General features: G+C 54.7%; 1 protein-coding gene across 1 annotated transcript in view; it reads left to right on the top strand.

The window, feature by feature from the left end:
• Positions 1-10,537, top strand: part of ACACB (acetyl-CoA carboxylase beta) — an 84,760-nt gene that overhangs the window by 57,867 nt on the left and 16,356 nt on the right. The window lies entirely within an intron of this gene.

Genomic DNA, 10,537 nt, shown 5'->3' on the forward strand with positions numbered 1-10,537 from the left:
TACCACCTGGTGTGCCTTGGTGGGCCCCCCATCTAAGGGCTAACCAGGGCTGGACCCCTACTTAGCGTCCATGAATAGATGGGAACCGGGTGCCTTTGGGCTAGTTAGGTCTATGTGCATTTAAGTGGACTCCAGGAATTTTTGTAGGGTTTGCCTAAGTGCAGAGGTGTTTGGCCAGTTCCTTCCTCTGAAATGCAGCCCACAAACCCGGGGATGTGTGGTCCTCCGCAGCCAAGTATTCACCAGCTGAGCTTGCTTAGCTTACAAATGCAGATGGGATCCATAAACAGGTCAGTTTTACGGCAACCCCATGTGTGGAATGGTGTGGGAACCCGCCAAGTGGTTTGGGGCATGGTTCCCCCTCTGAAATATTTGCCGGCAGCACCTGGGTTCACTAGAGAGGTCTCCCATCCAAGGACTACCATGCATGCCTTGCCCTGCTCAGCTTCCTTCCACACAACACAGTTCTCCTTGCTCTCCATAGGTCCATGAAGATGGTAGTGACATTGTCGGTGGAGGAATATGGGGATCATCCGTTACGTGAAACGCCCCTGGACGCTGCTGGAGGCGGAGCTGCGTCATGCGAGGCTTGAACTGGATGACCCAGGAAAAGTCCACCTGTTGAGTGGGAAGCGTTCGACACCCAAGCGGTCAGTCTCGCAACCCCACCCCCACCCCGTAAGCACGGCCAGAGAGTGGAACCACACCATGATGGTCCTGGCCAACCCTCCTGGAAAGATGGTGTGGGAATGTGGCAAAAGAGGTGGGCCTGGAGGAGCTCCCTTTCTAGAGTGGTCAGTTGCGGAAAAGAAGGAAAGGGGGATATGGGAGAAAGATGGACACAGTGGTCCATGGGATGGAGAAACTAGAGACACGAGAGAGATGGATGGGCAGTGGTTCAGAGACATGCGATAGAATGGACGTGTGGTCATTAGGATGGAGAAAACTCTAGAGACGCAGGAGGGATGACGCAATTGTCCAGAGACATGAGAGAGATGGACACAGTGGTCCATGGGATGGAGACAGGTCTGAGACACATGAACAAGATGGACGGCGGTGGTCCCCAGAGACATGAGAGGATGGACGCAGTGGTCCTGGGTGGAGAAGACTCCGGAGACACGAGAGACAGGGACCGCAGGGGTCCATGAGTAACAAAAAACTCCAGAGGATTGAAAGAGGTTGGACACATGTGCGTTGGAGGAAACTAGCTAAGGGGGTCCTGCTTTTGTGACCCTTGAAGCTCCTCAGGTTTCCAGGCCAGGTTTTGGCTCACGGGCACATAGTTTCCGACCCCCTGTTTTGGAAAGGCCTCCACCTTCTTTTCTTCGTCTCTCTCCTCCTCTCGTCTCCGCGCTAGGCCCAATGTCATTGGGGGTCTTCCTCCCAGCAACCCCGTCCCGAGTCTCGGGGAGAAGCTGCACGGTCCTTCCACAACGTCCTGGACAGCCGCCTAACGATGATGAACGGCTACCTGCTTGCCGGAGCCCTATTTGCGGGACCAAGTAAAGGCGGAGGGGGGGGGGGGTTTCGGGTCCAAGCGGTCAGGGTTTTTGAAGCAGTAAGGGAGCCAGTGCGTCAGGGGTCCCAAGCGGTAAAGGGTCCAAGCGGCAGTCAGGGGGTCCAGCGGTAAAGGGTCCCACGCGGTAAAGGGTCCAAATGATAAAGGGGATCGAAGCAGTAAAGTGTCCGAAGCGTCCAGGGTTGAAGCGGTGTCCACCCCTCCAGATGGTCGCTGACCACCTCATGCTGGACCGCTCCTCGCAAACATGAAGTCATTCGTCCTTGTTCCCGAGTCCCCATGAACCTGTTTTTCTTTTCCCATTTTTGCACTTGCGCTGGTGCGCCCATGGTAGGTCAAAGAGTTGGGGTCTGTAAGCTGATGAAGACCCCTCCGGGACCCGTCCCGCTCCCGCTCCTTGGAGCTGCAGGAGATCATGACCAGCAGTTCAGGCCGGATCCCTCCGTCGGTGAGAGTCAGTCCGGAAAGTGATGGCCGCAGTAACGCCAGCAACATCACCTCTCCGTCCTTCTGCCAGTTGCCCCAGCTCAGCGGTGAATAAGGCAGAGGAGTAGCCAGGAGGGGGGACCTAAACATGGGGCTGCGTCCCCGCACTGCGGAATCTGTAGTGAAAGCTCCCTCCTTGGAGGTCTTTAAACAGAGGCTGGATGGCCATCGTCACTGGATCCTTTGCGAAGAGGTCACCCTGCGTGCCGAAGGGGGTTTGGACTGGATCAGGGCCCTTCAGAATCTCGTCCAACTCTAATGATTCCTTCTATAATTTAAAAATGTGCGTCAGCAACACCTTGGCTCATGCGGTGCAAACCTCGGCGCGATGAGGCCACAATATACCTATGTGTGTGTGTATATCCAAAATATTTTTTCATGGGTGCGGCGCATTTTTACTCGTATTCATCTTCCTGCTTCTCGGAGGGTTTGCGCTGTCGCCGGTCAATAACGTTGTAAAAAGGAAACGCAAATACGTGAACTTGTTTTCTTCGTAGCTCCGACGCCAGCATCCTCCTCGATAGCCACGCCGCCACTTTGCAAGCGCAAATCCGACCGAGAAGCAATCTTCTTCATGGAACACACAGAGGCATCGTGCAACTGGTCAGAAGCAAGTTTGGATATTTTTGCAATATGCTTGCAATATATATGTGTGTGTGTGTGTGTGGTGTGCAATATTTTTTGCAATATTCGTCGAATTTAGATACCCGGGCGGCTCCGAGGGGCACAATGAAATCCGTGGTGTTGGATCTCTGCGAGATACTTGCAGTGGAGACTGAAATTCACAAGGGTTAAAGCGGTTTGCAAATCTCCACCAAAAGTAAACGTTTGATCCTCGGTCCGCTATCAAATATTTTATTGCCCACTACGTCGCCCCCCAGCTCACTACACAATGCGTGATCATCTTCGGGAGCGGTACACATGCCGGACATGACGCCAGTCCCCGAATGCATCTCTCCAATGCGAGGTGCCAAGAGAACCTCCTGGTGACGATGCTCACGTGAGTACAGGACCCATGGCTTTGTTATGTGACAAAAATGGCGCTGCGGCCGACTCCCTTTGATAATGACTAGCCGTTGAATGGTTGCTTTGTATCGTTTCTTCTGTGCAGGACGCACCGTTGTCGCAAGGGACCCCCTACTTGACGGAAAGCTGGTGCCATTTTGAACGAACTCACCCAGCTGAGCAAGCGGAGCAGTCAAAAGTGCCCTGAGGGCCAGGCAGGTAAGTCCCGGCTTCAGGTGCATTTCTCATCTCTTTGGGTGCCATCAGGTTACTTAGTGGAAAAATGAAATGCATAGATATAGGATGGACTTGTCTTAAGGAGACTTAGGTGTGGGAAAGGGATCTAGGAGTCCAAGGAGACCACAAGTTGAACATGAGTCAACAGTGCGATGCCGGCAGCTAACAAGGCCGTTGCGATTCTAGGCTGTCCATCAAGAGATGTCTAAGTGTCTATTATCATGCCTTCCTGGCATCCTGAACCTGATAGGTTGTTGGAATGGTCCAGATTTCAGGTGGTCAAAGAGCATTTATGCCCCAGGAATGTTTTATAACATGGTCTGTCTGCTGCTGCTTGATTTTTCTGGCCGTAGTATCTTTTCGTGTTTCCTTTATCAGCGTTCCGGATGCCTGCGCTTTATAGAATCATAGAGCCGGGAAGAGAGCAGCACAACGGCCATCCAGTCCAACCCCATTCAGCCATGCAGGACTCTCAACCAAAGCATCCCTGACAGATTGTGGTCCTATGTGGACTTGTCACATAGAGAGAGTGTGGTTTTATCTGTCTGTGTCTGCATGACGTCGAAGGAGAGGGTCATAAACCCACAGTTACAGCTGGCGTCTACCTGCCATCTGCAAGGTGGCTCGTTTTGGGTTTGCACTTTGAGTTTTCGAACCACCAAGGTTTGATTTTCCGGAGGGAACTAAAAGTTGTTGTCTCAGCTTTCTTTTGCTCGCAGGTGCTGATAGCGTCCCACTGCCGTCCTACGAACTGCCGGCCAACCAAGGTGGAGTCCATTTTCCTCTCGGGCCATCGACATGTACGACACCAGTGTGTTTTGGTCCCGAGAACTGAGGGTCAGTCATGCTTGTGGTAGTAGTAGTAGTAGAGGTCTGGTCGGTTTCCTCTCTGTAGCCAGAAATAGGAACCACTTAAAAATTAGTTTTTCGGCAAAAGAGCGTCGTGCTTCGCAAGTTACGACGCCCTGGATATATGGGACACAGCCGTGGCAGTTAGAGTGGCGTCAACCGGACGTTATTTACACAAGGTAGACGCGGCCCTTTGCTTCCCGAGGTCCTCTACGCTTGGTTGAGTCGATTACAAAACATCCGGAAACGCAGATTAGTTCCGCTTTTTTCCTTCTTTCCGATACGCTGGGTCATATTCCCAGGACAGATACGTTTTCCGAGGATATAATGTATGCATTGGGTGGCCCTTTCCAGCTTCTCCTGTAGGAAATTAAAACTTGTAGTGGATGATGATGATGCTCTTAATTTTCTGCACCTTCTTCTCTTCTTCCCAAAACTCATCTTTCGGAAACCAACCATCTTCGATGTCCTGCCCACCTCTTCTATCACGCCACCAGTCGTCTGCAAGTTGCGGCCCTGGAGGTAAACAGGGGTTTAGCTGAAAGTGGATTTAATCCTACGAGCAGAGCATAGGTCGGACCTCCTTCTCCGTGTTTAACTCCCAGGTTTACGTGCGTCGGGCGTACGCGCGTACGAACTGAACAGCCTCCAGCATCGCCAGCTGGCGACGGCACTGCGTGGTGGAGTTTAAGTTCAGCTGCCCTCCCTCTCACCCAAACAGGTTGGCAGCGCATGGGCGCCGTAGGCGCGGCGTGCGCAGTTTTCTGGCGATGGGATTTTTATGGCATTTTTGTGGCGGAAGCGATGTGGACAAAGTTGTCACGAACAGTGTCGGAAAGCCACCCGCCATTCCCCGTATAAGTGGTGCAAGCTATTGTTTTCTTTCCAGAGGCAGCAGCCCGCTCTGACCAGGTACCCGCATCGAACTGGGTTTTTTTCTCTCGCCGCATGAGTAGCCAGTTTGAAAAACAAACATAGCCGGCTAAAATAAAAAGCGTCCTGGCGGTCCGTCCTCCCCGCTTCCTAGCCATCGCGTTTTGAAATTGGCCTAATTTCCCCGCCTTTTGTTTCCCCACCCCTCGAACGGGAAGACAAAGGGACGCCTGTTTGTTGGTTCACATCCCAGATTCGCGAAACCTTTTTTGCGTGTTGTGATTTTTGTGTGTTTGTGTTTGATGCTGGCAGGTCCCAGAGTCAAGGAGAGAAATTTTGCGCTCTTGTTCCCTATTCTTTTATAAATTAATGTTTAATTATATAGCGCTATAATTTGCATGCCGCTTTTTGCAGGCAATTATGGAACAGCTTGCTTCTCTTCTGGTCTCTGCGAATCACACAAGTGGGTTTTATTCTGCGCCTGCGGCAGCAATCATCGGAAACTATCTAGAATCTCCAGCAGAAATAATGTATCTTTCGGCACTTTTTGGCGGGAGCCCCCCCACCCATACATAAGGCCCCTGGTGGCCCGCTCCTCTTCAGTTCCTTCATTCCGCCGCGCTAAGCAGCTCGAGGACTTCGCTAGCATTTGCGTGCTCTTTGTGATGGGAAATCGCTGCTATTAACATGGCCTCTTTTCAAGCAAATGCAACCAAGTGCGGGGTGGAAATCCCCAGGCCGACGGCCAACGACAAGTGTGTCCGCTGCTTGGGGAGGCACCAACGTTTCCGGCAGTTGTGCCCCCTCAAGGCCATGGTCCCCTCAAGCCCTAAGAACATGGACCGGACGCTCAAGGCCGCCCTCTATGAGAGGGTTCGCACCAGCCTGTCGGCTCCGGAGCCTCTGGGGATGCGATGCCCCCAAGTCCTCAAGAGAAACGGGGAAAAGAGCTCCCACCGGGGAAAGAAGCGGCTCGCTCTGCACCCAACTTCTAAGAGCCTCCGCCAGGGGCCGCCCAAGCACGGTCTCAGTGCACTCCGCCTGAGTCGGGCCCAGTACCGTCGACATCGCCTTCGCAGAGCCGGTGAAGACCCCGACCCTTCGAGTACCGCCCCTCCCGGATGGTGCCGCTTGAACCCAGAGTCCCTTCGCACCAGTCATCTCTCTGTACCGGTCAGATGCCTACAGATTGTGAATGTGGACTCTGAATCGGAAGGAGAGCTCCAGGACTCTGATGCCCACTCTCTCCTCAGAGAAGGAGGTCAAGATCTCCCTCACCCGCTCCAAATAAAAGGCCCGCCCTGGCCTCACGGGAACCGGCTAACTGGGGCCGAAGCTGATGAGGCCGCCTGGACACAGACATCGGGCCCCTGCAAGAGCACGATCGGGACCGTCCCCAGCGTTCCCGGATCTCGTTTAACGCCAGCCACGGGACAAGTACCATCATCCCGGTTGACCCGTCCCGCCTGCGTCGTAAACCGCCTGCTCATTACACGGGCCCGTCATCCGGAGGTTGTCCTCCTCCCGCCGGGATGACCAGGGGACGAATTTTGGGACAATCCAACCTTCTCCCCAGACGACGCAGCCCATCTCCTTCGGGGTCCGGCTCGGGCTCTCCTTGTTCCGTGTTCCCCATCTGGACGAGGATGCACCATTCGTGCCCGATAGGCCATCGTGTCCCGTCACCCACGGATGACGTCCGGGCCTTCTCCGACAGGGTCATAAGGATGGCCGATCCTCCCTCAATTGGAAGTAGCCCATCCAGAGGATGATGCACTTGAATCGGTGGAAAGGAGGGAATCCATGGCTCTGCTCCAGCTCCACCAGCGTTGGATTACCTCACGTCCTGGAGAAGATCGCCAAGCGTTCTTGGGGACGCCCCAGCCACCATCCCCGTCGACTTCAAAGCAGATCGAAACCTGTTACCGGGTTACTTCCATCTGCCCCGTCTTGGCTGTCAAATCATCCCAAGCTGAAAGTCAGCTATTGTTGGAGGGAGCCGCAGTCCACCTTCGCTCCCAAAAACCTCATAGTCGCCGGTCGACAAGGACAGACAGCAAAAAGTTGGAAGGACGGCCTTGGCGAGAAGTTCTATGCCTCGGCGGCTCTCGACCCTCAAGATCGCGGAACTACGCGGCTTGTATGGGTGCCTATGTCAATTCCGGTGGGAAAAGATGGACCCCACCATTGCCGACTTGCCGTGATGACAGGAGGCATATGATGGCGGCTCTCGAATTAGATCCACCTGAATGGCAGCAGATCAATCTCTCCAGACACCCACAGACGTGCATCTAAATCTTTCTGGCTCCATAGCGCTCCGTCGCTTGCATGGCTCCGGTCCTCTGACCTCACCTCTCAGTCCTAAGGCGGCTATTGAAGACATGCCCCCTCACAACTCGGGCCTCTTCATAGGGCACGTGAGAAGCTCAGCTTCAGGTACCGAGAAGACCGGCGGAGAAGCACGGATGTCCTCTGCGACCATCCAAGTCGCCCGCCAAAGGTACGCCGGGTCAGCGCCCCTGGCACCAGGAGGCCATACCGCTTCCAGCCCCAGGATCTCCTTACCACAGGACAGTAATCCTCCGGGCGGTCCTCCCGGTCGCCTGCTCCGCATCGACAGGCGGCAGGCTTCCCAACCCAGATCAACAGGGGTATAGGAAGAAGGATGGCCGGGGCAAGAAGGGTTCTGATGTTTCCTCGCGCACCTCGTCGCCTCCAATAGGCTGAGCCTTCTTCACACTGGGCCGCCATCACTACAGACTCTGGGGCACTTATCGTCCGCAGGGGCTATGCCCTAGAGTTCGTCTCAGCTGGGGGGGGCCCACCAACGGGCTTTGGTTCAACGTCCCCTGGACGCCCTTCTCGACGAGGTGCGCACTCTTCTAGACAAGGGGCCAGTTGAACGCGTAGACCCCTCTGATTCAAGCGTGCTTCTTTCAGGTACTGTCACCGTACCGAAGAAGACTCTGGGCCTTAGACCATAAGGATCTCGAGCCCTCATACTTTTGTGTTTTACAGAAATTCAGGATGGTAACCTTGCTTCTATCTTACCACTCCTACAGGAAGGCTACGGGTTCGTGACGTAGATTAAAGATGCTACTTTCACATAGGGATCCTGCAGGACCACGAGGTTCCTCACGTGTTGCCGTCGGGCTCAGGCTAGCCATACAAGGTTCTTCCCTTTGCCTTTCACGCTCCAAGGTCTTCACCAGTGCATGGCCCCCGGGGTGGCATACCGCGTCAAAGGATCACGGTCTTCCATACGTGACGACTGGCGCTTCGCAGCATCCTCCAAAGACACACGGCTAAACACCTCAGACGACCCTGTCGCTTCTTCAGCACTAGGACACAGGTCAACTTCGACAATCAGACCTACTCCCACCAACGATCGACTCAGGAACACGCTGGCTCTTGTCAAGGAGGCATACCTTCCAAGCAAGGTTTCAGGCCCTCCGCTCGTCACTGCAGCCTGCCGGTCAGAGCGGTCTGCAGGCCGTGTGGTACAAGTCGCCATGGGACACCTGGCCTCTACCACTTCGTCACACCGTGGGCCAGACTAAGCTCAGGCCCTGCAATCATGGTTCCATCCGTGTTCGACGCCGGCCAGACACGCCTACCAAACTGCTCACCATCCGAGGACCGTACAGAATCCCTTCGATGTCATTCCACCCCGCAATCGACTCTCTCGACTACGGACGCCTCCCTGAAGGGATGGGGCGCCCACACTTGACCTTACATAAAGGACAAATGGTCCCGGGAAGCACTCTCCACATCAACGTCTTAGAGATGCTGGCTGTGGAAAAGGCCTCAGAGCCTGCAGACGGTCCTCCGCGACAAGGTGGTGCTTCTTTCTCACCACAACAGGCCACGGGCATGTATACCTCAACAAGCAAGGGGGTACAAAGTCGGGACCCGGTTGGCATCACCATCCCCTCTGGGGGTGGTGCATACAGCACAAATCTACGAGTGCATCCTCTGCCAGGCGACCAGAACGCCTTGCAGACCAACGCAGCAGGTCATCTTCCACTTGCCACGAATGAGGGCGCATCCAAATGGTGACCAACTCTTCGATCGCTGGGGACCCCTCTCCTGGACTTGTTCGCGCTCCCGGCTAACGCCCACGTACCGAGGTTTTGCGCACGGGTACGAGAGCCCGGGGGGAAGAGGGACGCCTTCCAAAGCAAGTGGACGCAAGGCCTCCTTATGCCTTTCCCCCATTTCCTCTGAGCCACGGGTGATCTCGAAGATGTTGTCGGTACCACACGACGCAATTCTGAGATCCGTGGTGGCCCAGGCAGCCGTGGCTGCCCTCTCCTAAGCGGCACAGGAGCATCGCCGATTGAACACCGGCCCGACCTGCTTCGCTACGCGAGCATCACCTCCCGAGATGCAGGTCCTCGATTGTGGCATGGAGGATTCGGTCCGGAACACGCGTCATCCGGTTGTCGGATTCATCAAAGCAGCACAAAGACCATCTGCACAAAGTCCTATGCCTACAATGGGATAAGTTCCGTGCTTCTTACAGACAAAAATTGCCCATCCCGTGTCTCCATCCGGGGGTCCTGGGACTTTGTATGACGCTGGTAGAAGCGGGTCTTCCGTGAGTCTATCAAGTGCTACCGCTGCCTCTCGTCCATTATTGTTCCGAGACAACTCTCTCTGTTTGGGGACCCTCTCATAAAGAGGTTGCTTTAAGGATCAACATTGCAGTCTAGACCCGACGCCACAGTGGGTCTAGACAGCCGTCCGGGCACAGCTGGGTTAACGTGTGAGCCCTTGCTACCACGGACCTGAGACTCCTGACTTGGAAAACGGCCTTCCTGGGGTAGCTATCCGTCAGCCGTGGTGTGAACTGTGGCCCTGAGGGGGGCCAGCCCTTCTCCGTTTTCATAGGACAAGGTGGTGCTGCCGTCGGACAGACTTTCTTGCCAAAGGTGGTGCTGCCGTTCACATCACCAGGACATTGTTTTGCCGCTCTGGCTCTAATCCGACACAGACTCTGGGGTCGCTCCATGCCCTGGATGTCCGCAGGCGCTGGCGTTCTTCTGGCAGGACATCTGCTTCCAGGCGTTCGGAGAGACTTTTTGTATGCTATTCCGAAGCAAGAAGGGGCGGCTGGGATCACCGCAGAGTTCTCGCAAGTGGGTGGCGTACCATTCACCTCTGCTACGAACTGGGCTGGAAAGCCTCTACCAGGTTGGGTAGAGCCCACGCAACTAGGGCGGTAGCCCGCATCCAGCCTTTTGGAGCGGGGATTCCCCTCGGGAGTGTGGCAAGGCAGTGTCTGGTCCAGCCATGAATCATTAGCCAGTACAGGGCTGGACTCAAGGGCCAGGCATGATGCGCCTTTGGGGGGCGTGTTACTTTCTCGCATCACTAACTTGTTGCACTGTTAATAATAACCAGGTTGTTTGGTTGACAACTTTATGATTATGTCAGTTTTGTTATTGACACTCCCGCCCCACTGACTACAGCTCGCTAGTCTAACCATTTTGTGATTCACAAGACCACGAGAAGAACAGTTGCTCACCTGTACGGTGTTCTTCGAGTGGTCATCTGCTAATGAAC

This window comes from Sceloporus undulatus, chromosome 10 (assembly GCF_019175285.1).
Source record: "Sceloporus undulatus isolate JIND9_A2432 ecotype Alabama chromosome 10, SceUnd_v1.1, whole genome shotgun sequence".
Lineage (NCBI taxonomy): Eukaryota > Metazoa > Chordata > Lepidosauria > Squamata > Phrynosomatidae > Sceloporus > Sceloporus undulatus.